At 39.3% G+C, this 17,986-nt stretch overlaps 1 long non-coding RNA gene across 1 annotated transcript in view; it reads left to right on the forward strand.

The window, feature by feature from the left end:
• The window catches only part of LOC148223541 (uncharacterized), a 50,714-nt gene extending 45,206 nt beyond the window's left edge, over positions 1–5,508 (forward strand). Inside the window, exons 2-4 of the long non-coding RNA XR_015803678.1 lie at positions 1,814–1,903; positions 4,854–4,922; positions 5,117–5,508. This is a non-coding gene — a long non-coding RNA (uncharacterized LOC148223541). The remainder of the gene's footprint in view (positions 1–1,813; positions 1,904–4,853; positions 4,923–5,116) is intronic.
• The last annotated feature ends 12,478 nt before the right edge of the window (positions 5,509–17,986 follow it).

Raw genomic sequence — 17,986 nt, forward strand, 5'->3', positions numbered from 1 at the left:
CTGCTCTTCTTTGCCAATGTAGTGTCACTTTTGCATCAGTCCTTCCTCTGTGTTGTGTGTCTGTATCTTAGAAGCCTTGATTTCAAAGGCTGTCAAGTTTCCTTACAGCCTCGTGTTTGCACGCCCAGCTTGTCATTGGGATGAATGAGAAAGCCTGAAAAATAGGAGAGAAATGCCAAGAAACTCTGATAACTTGTGCGGGTATTATTTTCTTCCCAGCTGATTCCTGCAGCAGCAGGTGCCCAGCATTTGTGTGACCATCAATCCCTCAGTAGAGATCGTTAACAAAAGCTTCTCCAAGCTTTGCATATTGTTAGTGTAATTTAATGACTTCACAGGCACATGAGTTATTATTTCACAGATGCCAGAGTGATGATTTTTCTTCCCTCAGATTCCTATTCCATAAAAAGAACTTGAATCCAATGACTTCCTGTTAATAAAAAATTATTAGGCTGTTGGATAAGATAAGGAATAGATTAACTAAATCACTCCCACATGTTCCTCAGCTCCATTTTAGTGGAACTGAAATGCTTCTGACCTTTGCTTTTTCGGGCTGTCCTCTGCCTCCAAATGGAAAAGAGAAGCCCCTGGGGGGGGGTCAGAGAAAATTCTACCTAAGGGGCAAATATAAAGTGAAGGAAGGATTTCTGAACTTTAGATTTCTGAATTAACTGGTTATTCACTGTGGACTGACTGTACCTAAGACAGAGAAACCCAACAGGGAGACCTGTGCTTTTAAAAAACACCAACAGGGACATCTGTGTTTTCTAGGATCAAAGATTAGTATGTTCAAAGGCCTCAGAAGATTGCTTGGTCAAACAGGTTGCAACTATTTTTAATCCTCTTTGATCAGGAAAGAGGGCAAAGATGGGTCTTTTGGGGCGTCTTTTGGACCCAGCTTATTTCCTCTAAATGTTCCCTGCAGTAAGCTGCTTGTTAAATGTCACATTCAAAGTTGAGAAAAAGATATTTCCAGAAGCAAGACTGGAGTTTGCTGTATGCAAATATTTCTATTATAAACTAGATTCTCAAGGGTAGTAGTATTGATTCAGCCAGAAGCATTGCTAAGAGAATTAGTATCCAATGACAACATCCAGTAAACCTGACACTTGAAATAGCAGGCACATGTAATGAACTCACTTGAGAACCATCTCCATAGATAAATAGCTATCAAATGAATGGTGCTGGCTAGTAAATAAATACAAAGGTGTTATGTTCCTGGTGAACAGATAAAGGCTTAAACTGTTTACAAACGACTCAGTGAAGATTCCTATCCTGGTTCTCCCTGGAAATAAATATCCCATGTTTGCAGACTGATGCTGTTTGGATGAAGCAGATGAAAGGGACAGTTACTAGAAACTAGTAATAAACATTTCTGACATGTATGCAAGCTATAAACATTTCTGAAACTTGCCTATCACTCTGTTCTAGTCCTTCAGCTGCAGAAGCTAGGGATACTTTTTATTTCCCTCCTGAACTCAATCATGCAACTTAATTGATTCCAATACCATCATATGGAACAGGATGCAAGGAAAACGCCTTTCAGCATGCATGGGGAACATTCTAAGACTCTGGATGCCAGAAAATTGAATGTTCATGTTTACACCAGTGCACTTCTCTGCAATTCTAATTATACCTTCCAACACAGAGATGCCCCCAGTTGTGAATCGATGTCTGCTCAGGAATAGTTTCAAAGGAGAAGCTCTGTCACACCACTCTGTAATTTCCCATATAATTTCCCATATAATTCCAATGGAGCTGTCTGGAGACAAGGGAGAAAAATATGTCTGAAGTAACTCTACTTCCCTTTGAGACTTCCCAGTGGGCCTCACTCCCAAACTCAAAGCCTTCTGAAGTGACCCACTGAAACAGAACATTCTCTCTTCTATTTTGCAGACAAAAGGTAAGAAAAAACTTGGGATAATTGGGAAGACCTCAGAAAAACTGCTAAAGATCCTAGCAGTGGTTGTCTTGCTTTGATTTGGTTTGTTTTTTTTCAGTAGTGTGGTGGTGAAAGCCTCACTGTGCCCTATTAAACAGTGACTTAAACCTTTCCAAATAATTACAGTAAAGGACTGGAAACAGGTTTATGCTGCCCAATTATTTTGGGGAATTGTTAGATGGACCTTTTGGTGTAGTGAGTCCAGTTTACTTGTTGTGACGGACATGACACATTATCTGCTAAAAAAAATACATCTTAGATCTTAGTCCAGCATAGTTTTTCTCAGCATGGATCAGGACAGTGTTTCAGAGGAATACTTTTCTTCTGTTACAGATCTTCTTCCTCTTTTCTTATCTATATTTATTTATATTTTCACTTTGTGCCAACATTTACTGGTAACTTAAATCATCTTCTCACTGCACAACGTTCATATGAGGGGTATGGATAATGGATTGAGGGCAGGGGGAATAGTCCTGTTCTTGGCTACTCTAGCTGCACTGTTAAACAATGTGTCCTGCTGTGGTGGGGTTGTCCAGCCCCTGAACATCTGAAAAGCATTTGTGCCTTGTCCAGTTGAAATTAATCTTCCCTCAGCCCAGATGATCAGGGCTATCCACAGGATTTAACAGGAACTTTTCTTACTGCATTCAACAGTGGTTCGTTGTACAGGACTTCCCTGAAAATGATTTGTCATGGGGTGCTTTTTTAGGGTATTTAGGAACTGAAAAGGCATTAAATTGTTTTAAGTAAGGCCAAACACTCTAAGCAGTGCCTGGTATTGCCCTTCCATTATGTTTGTCCTATGATTACAACCCTAAAGCTTGAGTAAGAGTAACAGAGACTATGTGGTTACCCAAATGACACAGAGAACTGTTCCATGTAGATAAAAACATAAAGTTTGGGATAGTCTGAGATTATGACAAATGTAATTAGTACCAGATGGTAATTTTTTCTTGATTCAAGCCTTGTACATGAAACCATTAATGCCCCCACCTGATTGTCTAATGTAACAGATCATATATAACTTAACTTTGGTAAGTATTTCTAAGCACTTTGTGTAATTACATCAGAAGATTGTATTACCCATGTGAGATACAAAACACAGAGGGGATGGTTTATATTCATAAATGCCAGGACAAAAAGCATTTCACTCAGGAGCTGAATTTGGATCCTTTATGCATTTATGGAGTTTATGTGGTTGATTACACCACTCTTGTCAACTACACTGAAAACCCTGATCCTGCTTTCCTGGCTAGATACAGCCTGAGCTTGCAAATTCTGCTCAGACTTCAAGCATGCAGACAACTGAGCCCCTCTCATCCTTCCTACTCTGACCACCTATGTGCTTACAGCACATCTGGAAGCAGCTGGGCCTGAAAACAAGTACTAAGTACTTTGAAATTGCATACAGACCTTGGGAATTCTTTGACTGACTGTAATTTGCATTTTATTTATCGCACTTCATGTGACACTGCACAATTCTTTGGCTGTTTAATAAGGATAGGCAGCCAACTCAGCCCACTACACACACATTTTTATTCCCTAAACATAACTGTGTTTTTAGCAAAGTTTGTTTGGCAATTTCTGTTCTCCTTGTTGTGCTTTTGTTTAGCATTTATATGTTTATTATAATGAAATAAATTACCAGTACTATGCCAAAAGGTTTTATTAAAATATCAGAAAACTGTAGGCAGTTTATGTAAGTTAGATGGCACTCCAAGAATGTGAATGACAAATCACTGTGGTTTCTAATGAACTTTTACATGGCAAGGGAATCAGCCTGCACCAATGCCATCCATAGAATTATTTTGGCACCATAATCCTTATAAAGATCAGTGGGCCTTCCCCAGAGGATGCTGAACTTAAGATCTCTCACATTATACCACAACCAGTTTAAACAACTCTTAAATATTTGTATACAATGTGTCCCACACAAAAGCAGAACCTAAATGGGTCTTGCACTAGATAAAAATCACCCACCAAATCATCACAATTGTCCAAGATGTCATCTCAGGAGACACTTTGAATTTTCATTCCCAGTGTTGAACTTGCACTTGCATTGCTGATGGAGAGGACATTAAGATGGATACATTTCTCATTTATATAAAGTACCAATGACATCCATAGGAGTTCAGGATTCAGTTCCTTTGTCTGTGTTTAGTATTTTTCTCAGACGTCATATGCATCACACAGTACAGGGCAGCACATCTCCATAAATGTAATAAATGCAATGTAATGCATTTATGTAATATGAAATGTAATAATTGCATTAGGTCTGAAATGTAGCTCTAGCTTAATAGAATAATGCTGAATAAATGCTATTTATTCAGCAGAATAAATGCTGAAAATGCTATGAATGTAATTATATGATCTGTGAGATCTGTAAGCAATGTTGGAAAGAATTGGAAGTGTTCCTCTGATACATATTCGTAACTATGCATTTGGAGAAAAATGCTTGCCCTGTGACCCCCCCAGAGCTCCAGCTTTATGAATCTTCCTAGTACTTCCCAAACTGGGATACAGATCCTATCTCTGGGATACCCCAGGTTCAGCTCAGTCAAGGAAGTCTGGTCCTTACCAGCTTTGCTGGAAGCAAGCTGTGTGCATTTGTAAGCCTTAGGTTTCTCTGAGCACTCTGGAGACTTCGTTCTTTTGAGGCAGCTTCTGTTTTCATGCACATTCCTGCATTCCATATTCCACACTGGACAGGTAAATATCTCCAGTAACACACCACAGGCCTGAAGCACCCCTAACCCATCCCCTGGTCTGTGGAAATGAGACAGACAGCTCTAGATGTATGAACTCAGCCAGTGAAGGAGCAGAGCACAAGTTGTGTTTCCATGAAAATCAAGAAGCTGGAATCATCTTACAGCCAACATATTGTTTGATCCTGTGTGTTATCTTGTTTCAGAAGTAATGAAGGCTGGCCAGTAATAAGAAGGCTGAATGTTTCTGCTAACTCTGTCTTTAAAATGCTTGGGTAAGTAAAGATACTACAGGCAAGGTCTGAAGCCCTTGGTAAATCCTCCACCTTCCAGATGCAGGGATTTGTCTCTGCAAAGAATATTCCCAATATATGATTGCAGCAGATCTACTCTTGGAAAAGGAGTTTATCTTGTGTATCTTACTGTGCACCAATACAGCAGTCAATCCCTTTTGTCTTCTTTCTTCCAGCTGTGTGAAATGCAGGAGAGGGATTTGAGCAGGATGAGTAACCAGCATCTGGATGGTCAAGCCAGCATCTGCCTTGGGGGTTAGATGGTATATTTGGTTTGTACTTCATTCATGTGAGCCAGTTTAAATTTTATTTCTTTTAAATGTCCTATGCTCCACCTAGCCTCCACCTTGTTTAGGAGCATAAATAACCAGATTACATTGGTCAGTTGTTGAAGAAATTAAAGCAAACCACATGAGTCAATAGATCAAAGCTTTCAGTCCTTTCCTGAATTTCTTTTTTTCCCAAAAGAAAAGTCTGCTTTCTTTTTCCAGAGGCAGTTCCTTTGTCTCCTGAAGGTCTTGTCTTCCAGGGTTTTCAATATTGCAAAGCCTAGATTTGGGCTCCAGCAAGCAGCATCCTGTAAAAATTCAATTTTATTCCTCTGTGTATCTTAAACATTTAAGTATTTTAAGTTGATGTTTTTGTTCCTAAACCTTTGACATATTTCTCACTCACCCAGGCTGGAATATGAAGGCTGCATGATTAAACAAGGTGAGCTCTGTATCCAGGTTGCTCCCCTCCACATCTAGGGCTTTCATCCTCCAGAGCTGTCACACCCCTCTTTATTCTGCTTCTAAATTTCACTCATTATTCTTGCAGCATTGCCCACAAAGACAAATGACAAGGGGTGGCAACTGTGTTTCTGGAAGCCAACCAGCCTTTCATGTTGTATAATTTTTCCTGTTGAAGACATTCCACTCCATCTCTCGCAGCTGTTTATCCCTAATTGCTTTAGATTGACTTCATCCTGTTCAGGCATACATCCTGTTACTTTCTGAAGTATAAATGAGTAATTCTATGTAATGTGAGCATATTTTAAACTCTTATACTTACTTTTTTTTTTTTAGTATCCAGTACCAGGATTGTTTTCTACTGCTTAAGTCTTATATGTTACAAATTTTACTTAATGCAGCCCTAAGCAGTTGGCTTTGGCCATTGTTATGAATGTTGCTGTTTACTAAGTTAATACTCATAAACAATTTCTCAAGATTTCTGGGCTTGGTTTAATCTCACCAAGAAAATGTGTAGTATATTCTGCATCACTAAAATAATGCTGGCAATGTCTGTTCTAGCTGTTGAGAGATATATTTATGAAATATTTTATGGCAAAAGGCATCATGTAAGTATGTATCTCTTTGTGCCAGATATTTAAATTGATGTCAACTTCTCAATTTTCTCTGCAAAAGAGGAAATGCAGATTTCCTATAAAATCAATTGCTTATCTCTTGCAACTGGAAGAATTTGGACTGAGCATGATAGACACCCCTTTCTTTCACAGCTGCAAATTCTGGTGTCTCCATCCATTTCCTGCACACCTCTCTCCCTTTGAATTTAAATTCAGCACGTTGTTTTCGTGTAAGACTGTAAGCTACCAAAAAAAGCAAACACACACTGTGTCTTAATAGTGTAAATATGTTGAACAAATGGAGTATACTAAGATGAACATTCTCGAAACAAATCCATTTCAGCAGTAACTCCTTGCCTTTTGGCCTGTCACAGGTGTTCTCAGGGCATTATCCCTACAAATGATGCAAGTCTGAAGTTCATCTGCAGGGTTAACAGCTCAGGAGGAAAACCTCTGACAGTTTCTCACTGTATTTCTCCCAGTGCAGAGGATTTTGCTGTGATAAATGCTGGTAAACCTTAGACAGGTGTCAGCTATGCTGACAGAGGGAAAATGGGAAGGTGGGACTGTATGTTATATGTTAAAACTGCATTTGTTCACACAATTATTAGCTCCAGGTATAATTAAAATTATTAAATATAAATCAGCTCAGCAGCTCTTTTGTGCTCAGCTCTCACTTCCTATTCAGTTTGAACCTGTCAAAGAAGAATTGGTGGTGCCGGCTCAACCTCCATTCCCTGTATCCAAAGCCTCTCTGGTCATGCTAAAATGATGTGACATTCAGTTTTCAATAGGCAGGGTTTCACTTGCCTCCTTTCTTCCTTACATTTTTATCAGCAGTGACACGGCTGCCAAACCTTGTGCACCTCTGGGTGAGAGTTTATGCACGTTATCAGCAAGTCTGTCTTCTACATTTGCTAATCATTTGCATACAACTGTACAATTTAGCTCAGTATGTGCATTGAGCACCGGGGAAAGGTTTGTAAGTGAGGGGCCAAGTGTCTATGGCTGTCCACTCACCAGGAACTCTTCCAGGTTCTTGTTTTAAATACGGAAAAAAATTGCCTTTTCTCCTGAGGAAAGGACTTGGCTCTGTGGTGAGCACAGCAGAGATACAGAAGTGTTTACAGCAATGCACAAAAGAAGGGGTGATGAGAATATGAGCTCCTTGCTCCAGTCCAGCTCTCCTCCCTTTTGCCCTTTAACCAGGCATGGTTGTGCAAAGTCACACATTTGCTCTGAGGTTCAATAGGGCCAAGTGCTGGGTCCTGCCCTTGGGTCACACCAAGCCCCTGCAGCTCCAGGCTGGGGCACAGGGGCAGGAAAGGGCTGCCAGGCTCTGGAAGGGGCTGCCCAGGGAGGCGTGGAGTCTCCAGCCCTGGAGGTGTCCAAGGAACCACTGGATGTGGCACTCATCCAGTGCTCTGGGCTGGGTGGCAAGGTGGGATTGGTCAGTCTCAGGGTGGACTTGGCCATCTGTGTGTCTGTGCTTGTGTGTAAGCATGGATTTCAGTTTAGAAAAATCACCTTTTGCACGCAAGATAAACGTAGAATTTTACTATCTAGTTGGCGATTCTAAATTCTTAAAGAAAAGAAACTAAACTTTTCAAATGTATGAAATAAGTCAAATATAATTTTGCTGCCCCCCTCAATTACTCAGGCCTTGTGTTTCAACCTTGAAGTCTTCATAGTTGCCATCAGAAAAATGAACATTTCCAAAAACTGCTTTTGCTAATAATTTGCTGTCACTATTTGCACAAATAATTTGATACCTTGAGTGATTAAAGTGGTGAGCAGGGAAACACATATTTTCCATGAAACATTTTGGATTTCTATGGTTCAGGACATTTTTTTCTCTCATAAATACAATAATAAGATACATAGTCATTATCCCAAATGAGCTTCAAATGTGAAACATTATTTTCTGGAAGACAGGCCATTTTAAATAAATCTACAAAAATTTAAACTCTTTGTGGAACTTGTTTATGAAACAGCAAAAGCCTGTGTGGGTGTAAACAGGTTTTGTTGGGATTTGTGTTTGCATTTTTATTAATACAGCTGTGGGTTGGTTTTGTTTTTTTTTCAAATAAAATACACATGTGTTGAACACTCTTCAGAGATAAATATTGTCCTGCTAAAAAATTATCCTAATAGAAAAATTTTAGAGTAGAAAGAGAATCTGTGTAACATGGAATTCCCTTTGGCAAAGCCAGTCTGGTTTATATTGACTTTGATTCAGAGGCTAAACTACATTTAAATATTTTACAGCAATACTGCCTTTAAGTGGGTTATAAATAATTCACTCAATAACTGAACAGAGGTCTCTGTGGAGTGCAAAGTCTCTATATCTTAATGAGTAAATTTAATAGAGTAAAGCAAACTTCCAAGCTTTCAGTTTTTGGAAAACAGATTACAGGAAATGTGACATGCTGCTCTGTATAAGAGAAACAGAACTAGAAATAAAAGCACAGGGAGTGCTGAGACATTTTTTGCAATTATTTTTGAGGAGTCACGTTGCACATTAGCATGGCCTATAACATTCTGCTGCCACTTATTATTTCAGAAAAGCTGAGGTTTTTATTTCCCTCTGTTTTTACATATATTTTAAGTTTCTCATATTTGAAATCTTCATAATCTTTCTATTACAAAAAACATGTATCTTGAGATAAAAATCCAGATTGTCAAATTCTAGAAATTAATCTAGCCACACTGACTTATTAAAGCCTTAAACAAAACTCAAATCCAAAAATGAGACAATCCCTATAGCCTCAGCATCTTCCCTTCCCGCACTTAACACTAAGAGAAGGTAAAATTACAAAATTACCCAAATGAAGGAACAAAACCTCAGAAATAATTCTACAAAATACTCAGAGCTTTTGACTTTTTGTAACAATTTTAAGAGCCAGAAAGACGCAGTGAGTGCAATATGATGTGCTCCTAAAAATCAGCAATTTCACATAAATACTCTTCAGTACATGTCAGAGATGTAGAAATGCCATAACTGCAGTTATTCTTAGTTTCCAGTTTTGTTGCTGTGTCAGTTATCTCTGTTCTAACGGCAGTTAAATTATTTTCTTTTGTGTGAAGACTGCAGATCTGTACATAGCTGCATAAAGTAAGAATGCCAGATGATATTGCAAGCCTTTTCCCAATAGCTGTTTCTATTTGAAAATTTAATTAAAAGACAGAAATTATATTAGTGTTAAAAAAAAAAATAAACAAAATCTTATGGTGTAATTTTGTATAAATATATTGTCAAACAGTAATAAAATATTAATATTATTGCCATTATTTAAAGGCTATTGATTTTCTAATACCTGTGTGAGGAATATGGAAAAACACTTTCATTGTGGCCTTTGTCAGTTCTAAGGTAATTTAAAACACACCTCAGTTCTGCAGCCCTTTATGATGCATCTCTGAGGGGAAGCAGCACAAAGCCAGTCTTGAGTAAGTAAGAAAGCCAAAAGGTTGTGAAAAGTCACCAAATAAAACCAGTGCTCAAGTGTCAAAGGCAAATGCCTTCAAAGTTTTGAGTAACTCAAATTGTACCTGACTGGAAAACATGACCTGGGAATACAGATACCAGAGAAACCTTTTAAAAGTGTGTCCTCAGGAGAACAATAAAATAGCAAATGCTTGCTCTTCTTTTTCCTTTCCCCCTTCCCTTCCCTTCCCTTCCCTTCCCTTCCCTTCCCTTCCCTTCCCTTCCCTTCCCTTCCCTTCCCTTCCCTTCCCTTCCCCATTCCTTTTTCTTTTTTTTTTTTTTTTTTTAAGTTTTTAGGTATTCTTTATTATTTTTTTTAATTTTCTTTTAAAAAGTTATCTTACGTTAGATTCTAAGGTAAATCTTAATTCAGGTCAAGTGGAGCTTCAGATGTTGTTGATATACTGTGTACACTGATAATTTCTGCCATGCAACCCTGCTCCCATTGCATCAATCAGAATCTCTAGGAAATATACAGTACAGAAGAATTTAAACATAATGGGAAGAGTATTGGGAAGCTTGTGGGAGCACAGACAACCACCCACACAGAGCTGGTGATGTCCTTTTATTATCAGATCTGTGCCAGAATGCAGTGTCTCCTCCCCTCGATTCCTTTTCACAGTTGCTCCTTGCAACGTGGGGAATTTTAAAATGTCCGTATCTCATTCATTGTATAAACGTTCTTTTTATATTTTGGAAGATTTTACTTGTGTCTAGGAACACAAAGCACTGTTGATATTTTGTCGGTTCATTTTTAAGTGATAATTGTGAAAAGTTAAAATTGTGAAAAAATTAGGGCAAACTCCTTTTTGGTGTAAAAGAATGATTTGGCTATTCTTTAAATTAAGAAGATTGTTTTTAAAGTAGCATAAACCAAAAGTTATTATTAGGTGAGAAATATAGCTTATATTATCCCTACCTAGATCATTGAAATAAGTAAGAATTTCTGATATTCCACTTTTACAAACAGCATAACTAATAAAAATTTAATGGCTCCTCCTCTTACATGTCTCCATTTTAAGCATTTTTCATTTTCATAGCATTCCTTTTGTTTCTTTGGAACATATTTCACACAATTGCTTCCTAGCACAAATCAGGCTAGAGGAAAATGTTACTGTTTGCAATAAAATCAGTTTCAGTTTTCAGGAACACCTCAGCAGCAGAGCACTGCCAGGAGCGCTCTCTCTGCTCTCTGCCCCTCCTCTCCTGTCCTTGGAGGAGGTCTGGTGGGTGATGAGGCTGCACTGGAATCAACATGCTGAAAATGCACCCAATTAAAGGGCAATGGCATTGCAGCTTTCTCATCCCCGAGCTGACAAGCTGGCTGATGGAATAACGTGCTGTGATTCCACAAAATCACCTTCAAATCAGCCTCTGTGAGGCAAGGGATGGATCTTTCAGACAGGAATCCAGGACAGGGGTTTGGAATGATGTTGGCAGCAAGTACTGAGCTGGTCCTTGTGCTCTTGTGGAATTATTTTGCAGCCTATGAATTTTCGTGTGTACCTTTGTCCTCAGTCCCCAGGTAGCAGGCACATCTTGGTAGCACCTGGGGAAAACCTGGAATTCAAGGTTTTCTCTCTGCTGTGGTGTTTGTTTTACTGATGCCTTGGAGTGGCTACCTAGAACAGGGACTAGACAGAGTTAAGAGAATAAAGTAGGTATTTATTAAAGGCCTTCAGAAGATACACCATGGGCAGCCAAAAGCCTTCCAGAAGCCACACCCCAGACGGACAATGGACATGAGTTTTACAGACGGATATAAATGTGGTTTATTTGTATATCAGGGGTTAATTCTCCAGTTACAGCTTCAGGTAATGAAGTCATGTACCCCCAGTTTGCTCTTCCTCCCCTACAGTTCACTTTTGCTTATACTTTTTGGAGCCTGAGGCAGAGAGTATCCTTGGTTCTCAGGCCTGGAAGGATTGTTTTGTCCGACCAAAATGTGAAGAGACCTTACTAACACTATATGGGAGTTCAGAGTTATACACTAATGCAGTACAGGATCTGGAAAATATGAAAGCTAAAATCTTAAGGCATCAATATGAGCTGCAGATATTACCGGGCACCTTACCCTAGTGGGTGGGGACAGCGTTTAGATTCCATATAAACACCAAAGGAAAACCCTGAACTCCTTTTACAGCAATAGTTTCACCCTTGGAAGGGACAAAAGCCTGTTCATACATCATTTGGTGACTCACACCAACACAAAAGGTTTCTGTGTCAATCCTGGACATGAGGAAGGTAGGGAGGGTGATCTTTATCTTTGAAAATTGAGTGCCAATTAAGAACATTTTGTCATCCATGATCCAGGCCAAATCCTGCTTGTCTGCCTGGAGCAGCCTATTTGAAGCTGCTGGCAATGTTTTGCACTGTCCTGTAAGCAGGATTTATGACTTTCGTGTAGGGTGAGAAGAGCTGGCAGAAAGCAGTGAAATAATTGGCATGCAAGTAAAATCCTTCACATGATTATCCCAGCTGAGCTCTTCCCAAAATAATTGCCAAGCTAATTTAAATGTGTGGCAATATCAGTACTATCGAAGACAGCTACATACAAATCTTTCTTTTTATTCCTGAATTTTAAGTCGAGAGTGTTTATTATAAGATGGTTCTTTACAGAAACAGTGTAAGACAACGTTCCTGTACCCTTTCTACAGATTTTATAGATAAGTCTGAGCAGTAAAAAAAAAAAAAAAAAAAAAAAAAAAAAAAAATCTTATCTTAAAAAATAACAACCCAACAACCAAAACCAAGCAACTACAGAAATTATTTCTCATCTGTATATTCTGAGTTTTTTTTCTATCGGCAATATATTTTGGAAAATTGTTTTTTTGGAAACCTACAAGTGTTTTAGAATGAGAACATATCATTTTAAAATCATTTTTTAGAGAAGAACAATTAGTCTGGCTATGTATGTGTGTGGGTGGAGATGAAAAATTAGTACCTGTACTGAAAACTATGGAAATAAAAGTTCCATTCAAGTAGTGAAATACAAAATAATTGTAGCTGTTTCAGCCCGAAACATCACATCTTTTTCCTACACAAGATAATACAATATTTGCCAAGTTCCCTTCCCAGATGTGCTTCTCCTTAGGAAATCCATGTAAAAGGCCCATTGTCAAGGACCTGGTCTTAATTATATTTCCTAACTTCAGGATAAGGAAAGAATTCTGCTTTTACTCAGGTCTCCTTTCCAAAAAATACAGAAAAGAAGCAGCGTGTATGTGGGATTATCTTGTTGACTGCCATAATGAAAGTTTATGTTCCACTCAGGATCCAAAATTGAATTTTTAACAGAAATTCATTTGTAACTCATATGAACTATAAGCATATTTTCCCTATGTACGTTTTCTGTTCTGCTTGCAATGTAAACATTTCAGAATTTTGCTACTGCAGTATAGCTAGAACTTGAACCTAAATAATCTCCTTTCACTTTCACAGCTGAATTTAATATCAAATAAACTAACTAGTTAGCAAATAATGAAACTGTACAAAGATGAAAAGCAATTAAGGCTATTATGTTAGTGACATAGAAATATTTCCATCAAACACAAAAGAGCTAATTTCCTGCTTGAATGTCTTGGCTATTTAACATGCCTTCAACGTTATAGCCTAAGATGGAATATTTTAAATTAATGTTTTGTGTATGTACAGTGTTTCTGACAGCACTCAATGGCACAGTGCTGCTATCTCCCCTGACCTCACCTGTGGGGAGCTCTAAGGAGGAGATTAAAGTTCAGAAGCTTTTTGGAACTGCAAGGAGCAACCACCTAAATTGCAATGCATGGGAAAGCTGTAGTACTCATGGAAAGAATGGCAAAAAACCACTGAAAACCTACAAAGCTGCTAAAATGTCTGCCTTTGCACCCAAAGTATGTTTAAAAAGTGCCCGTGAGTGCCAGTTTGGGACAACAGGATGCCTTTTTTTTCTAATTACCTCCTGTCACAGTATTTACCTTTGAAAGAAGAGGGGAAAAAACCCAATTAAGTTGCTTGCTGAGGAAGTGTTCATTGTGCACTGCAGTTGCACATCATACTAAGAAGCCTGCATGGACCTAAGTAAACACTTCTTTAAAGAGCTGGTGATATCTGTCAGTGCAAGAAAACAGATAGCAACCTCGGGATTTTATTGTTAATATTTGCAGTCCTGCAAAGAAAGAATCAATTAAAGAGGGCGCCTAAAGCACAAAGAGCAGTTCCTGATATTTTCCTGTATTTTCAGATTCTTACTACCAATCAATTTGTATCTGGCCCTAGGAAAACACAGCCCTCCTCAGTAAGAATACCTGTGGTCAAGGTATGTGTAAAAATAGCAGGAAATATTGTTTTCCTCCTTATCTTTGCCTGAGTGGCAGAGTGAACAGCTGAAGAAATAGGAATATTTTCTCTTCATAGGTTATTTCTTTTGATTTTGTTCTGCTTTTTTTAGACTGACTGCTCAGTCTATCATGTAGGGGACAACCATGGTTCCTTGTGAATTACTTCCCACCACACACTTCCATGAGGGGGCCTGATTTTCAGCACACAGGGAGGACTGTCTTTAACATTTACTCTGAGGAGCTCGGGCAGCAGCTGGTCCATAAATGCTATAGTTTTTATTTCTGTCCTTATGGAAATGTAGGAACATTCTTCTGACTGTGACAAGCCTGCCATAAGACAGGAGGCTCCGGGGGAGAAGTGGAAAAGTGTAGCTTGGATCCTCTACCTGCAGAAGTGCTCAAAGCAAAGCTGTCAGGTGGATGCTCAGGAGAGAAGTATTTCTGGAGGAAAAGACACAAATCTCAGGATTCTACTTGTTTTTACACTGATCTTTTCCAGACTTGACAATTTCCAAATAATCTCCAGAGCAAACCAGACATGGCAAAATACTTCCACAGTGTACTGAGGTGATTTGTCTTGCAAAATAGAAAATTATCTTTTACACAATTAAATACGTGACTTTACAAAACCTCCTCTTGCTGATATTGCTATCCAGGTCAATTTTAAGTCTCCTTTTTTAAAATCAAGATTACAGTCTCAAGAGCTAGCAACAATTTTTCCTGGTATTCTGGAGAGTAATGTTGGAAAGGTCATAGTAAAAGGTTAGAAACGAAGTTGATTCTAACAGGGCAGACAAAATTACTGTGACTTCACAGGGGTTTTGCGTGCATGTTGGCCAAGTTTATACTACTGCTTCTTTTTTCATTGCTGTAAATGTTGCATTGAAGCTCCCTTTAAGATCCAGGCAAAGTCTATTAGCACACCCAGCTATGCAGCAGCAGTACAGGAGTTGAAAAAGGGGACAAAATGTCTTCCATCGAGAACAGAACTCTGTAGCAAAGGTTCCAGACCCTAGTGAAGCCATAAGGAATTGAGCTTATTCTGTCTCTCTCTATAATTACAGACAGGTAGAGCTGAAGACTTAAATATCTGCCTGGATAGTGATTTTTTTTTTTTACTAGCCAAATGGGAAAGTTCCTCTCCACCACAAGAAACCAGTTAAAGAAAACTATCACTATATGAAATGGAGCAGAAACCAGCTGGTATTTAGGAATTTTAAAAAGAGATTTCTGATCAGAAAAGATCAGAAGGCAATGCAGCTCCCACAACCAAAAAAAAAAAAAAAAAAAAAAAGAAAATCTAGATCTTCTCTTTTCAAAGTCCCCATTATCTCTCTTTTCATGTCACATACATATCTCAAACTAAGCAAAAGCAGGAAAAAAGCGAGTTATGGTCTTAGCATCTTTGAATTCCACTGCAGAGGGGGCTAAGAAAAGCACAAAGCACAAAGAATGCTGTTAATTATTTGCCTTTATTCTAGTTCTATTCTAAAACTGTTCTTATTGGCCATTGTAAAGAAAAAGAGTAAAAGGAGAATTTACTAAAGGTATTGCAAGCTCTGTTGTCACGAAGATCTGTAACCTCCTGAGAGATTCTGAAAGATTTTGACACCAATACAGATGAGTACAAGTGAAATGCAAATGTTCTGGGGAAACCTATTATACAGAATTCAGGAAAGTTTTAGAAAAGAGTGAAAGAACCTTGATAAGGAATGTATGTAAACCAATACTGAGGTGTGCAGTTGGAAAGCTTCGAGAAGAAGGGGTTGGCTAGCAACTGTTTAACTCTGTCAGAGTGCCTCTTGATCACTGTACTAATTAAGGGTCTCATTAGGGTTTCAAATGGAAGGTTAAATTTCTTCTAAGCTGCATGTAGAATCCTATCCTTTCAGTTTTGCCTAAAGATCTTCAGGATCATCAGTTGCCTTAAAGAAAGGATCCTGGAACAAAAGAGACAGCGCTGAGCATCCCTTTTCCTGTGCAGCTTTAAACAGCACAATACACATTCATATCATGCTTCTTTTTTTCAGCTGCGTGTACCTTGACACTTTGGCTCTCTCACTGAGCCCAGCTGCATCATTTTTTATCTGGAATCCAAAGAGAAGACAGCTGCTCGGTTTCACATTCCCTTTGAAGGCTATCAACAACACCCTGTGAACAGGGGTTAGGAGTTTTCCTTTCAAATTAAATGGACTACCCTATTCTTTCTTTCAATCATGCAGAGTTCCTGAACCGAAACTGTATTCAACTGGAACTATTGGTCAAAAAATGTGCCCACTCAGGAAGCTGTTGTTGTCTCCACATTTAACTCACATCCTGTAAAAAGTAACACACACCCTGGACTTATGTCCATGAACCATCACATTCCTTCACTCTTGCAGAGCCCAGATTCAAAACTTGCTATGTCCAGCTATTGCTCCCAATCCAAAGCTCCCAGAACAAAAAAGTAAGCGCTGGTCTTCACTTTGTCCTCGCAGCTTTTGAAGTGCAGCACACACAGGTCTGTGCGCTCAGTCTCACAGAGTCCAGTTACAAAGGTAAGAACGTTCGGCAGCTGGTCCCACAGGAGAAACTCTAGAAGAAAGAGCCAGTGCTGGAATTCCCTTTCCTTTTGCAGCCTTATAAACTGCACAGCCAACAGTGAGACAATTCGTTTTCCTTCACATCCAGAATCACACGGCCCTTCCTTCTGTGCAGAACCACATGCTTTCAGTCTCGAAGACAGCATCCACAACAGAAGCCCTACACTGCCTGCTCTCACACGAACGGTGCCGGGACGGAAAAGTGCTCGGCTTGTTCCTGGGCATGACAGAAAATGAACCACACGATGGCGGTGTGGACTTGCAAAAGAAGAAAACGCACCTCCGCCTATCTAAAATACCGAAAGTGCAGCTCCAGGTTGAAATCACCACGGCGCTCAAATTAACTGTCATGACAAAAGGATTTCGCTGCTCTCCCGAGTACAAACTCTTTATTTGCCCCATACTCAAACGGCAACACGAATTCCTTTTATGCTACAAACTTGAAACCATCCGGCAAAAGCAAAGTTCACAAAAGTGTCAGCTTGAGAATGCTGATACTGCCTTACAACTTCAGCTGCACCCAAAGAACTGCTCAGTTTGGCATGTGGTTTCCACTTCTCAGAGGTGGCCTTCTGAAATTCTGGCAGCACATTTACTTCGGACAAGGTAAGCAGCTATGCTCAGAAATGGGTGTGCAGCTGGTAAGAGTGCCCCGGGCAGGTAATGCCCAGTAACAGTGTTCTGGCACCTTTGTAGAGGCTCATTTCCTGGATGTTGTTTATCCGAAGGAGGGGATCTAATTTGAGATGGGCTTATAGTTCCTCTCTTTGGCAAAGAAACCAATTTTGAATCCGCAGACTGCATGGTCTTGGTGACATTTAATGGTTTTTCCTAATAAGCAGTTCTGTCACTTAGAGCTGTTGAAATGTTCTGGTGGGAATGCAAAAGCCAAGCTGTTGAGCTTTCTATCCTGGTACTTGTAATGCGTGAGCAGTCACCGGTGCTGTTCCATTTGAATCGTGGCTCTGTGAGACTGAAGGATTATGATGGTTCAAAGAGCTGAGAAGGAAAGTGCAGACAGCAGGGTATGTACTGGTAAAGTTCTTCGGCTAAAATTGAAATTGTAAGCAGCAAGAGCTTTCTCAGCTGCCACTTTTGGGAGCTGTGTTTTTGCCAGATGGTTTCAAGTTTGTAGCCGGACTCTGCCAGAATGAAGAAATTCATTAGCACAGAGGAGTTTGTGTTGCCATTTGAGTGCGGCACAAGTAAGAGTTTGAATTTGGGAGGGGAAGATAATTGAAATATTTTTGTCTTGACACGGTGGATTGGACAGCAGTGACGTTTTCAGCTTGGCTCTGCACTTGCAGTGGTTTAGA

The sequence above is a fragment of the Sturnus vulgaris genome, chromosome 5 (genome assembly GCF_052056855.1).
Source record: "Sturnus vulgaris isolate bStuVul1 chromosome 5, bStuVul1.hap1, whole genome shotgun sequence".
NCBI classification, from domain to species: Eukaryota; Metazoa; Chordata; class Aves; order Passeriformes; family Sturnidae; genus Sturnus; species Sturnus vulgaris.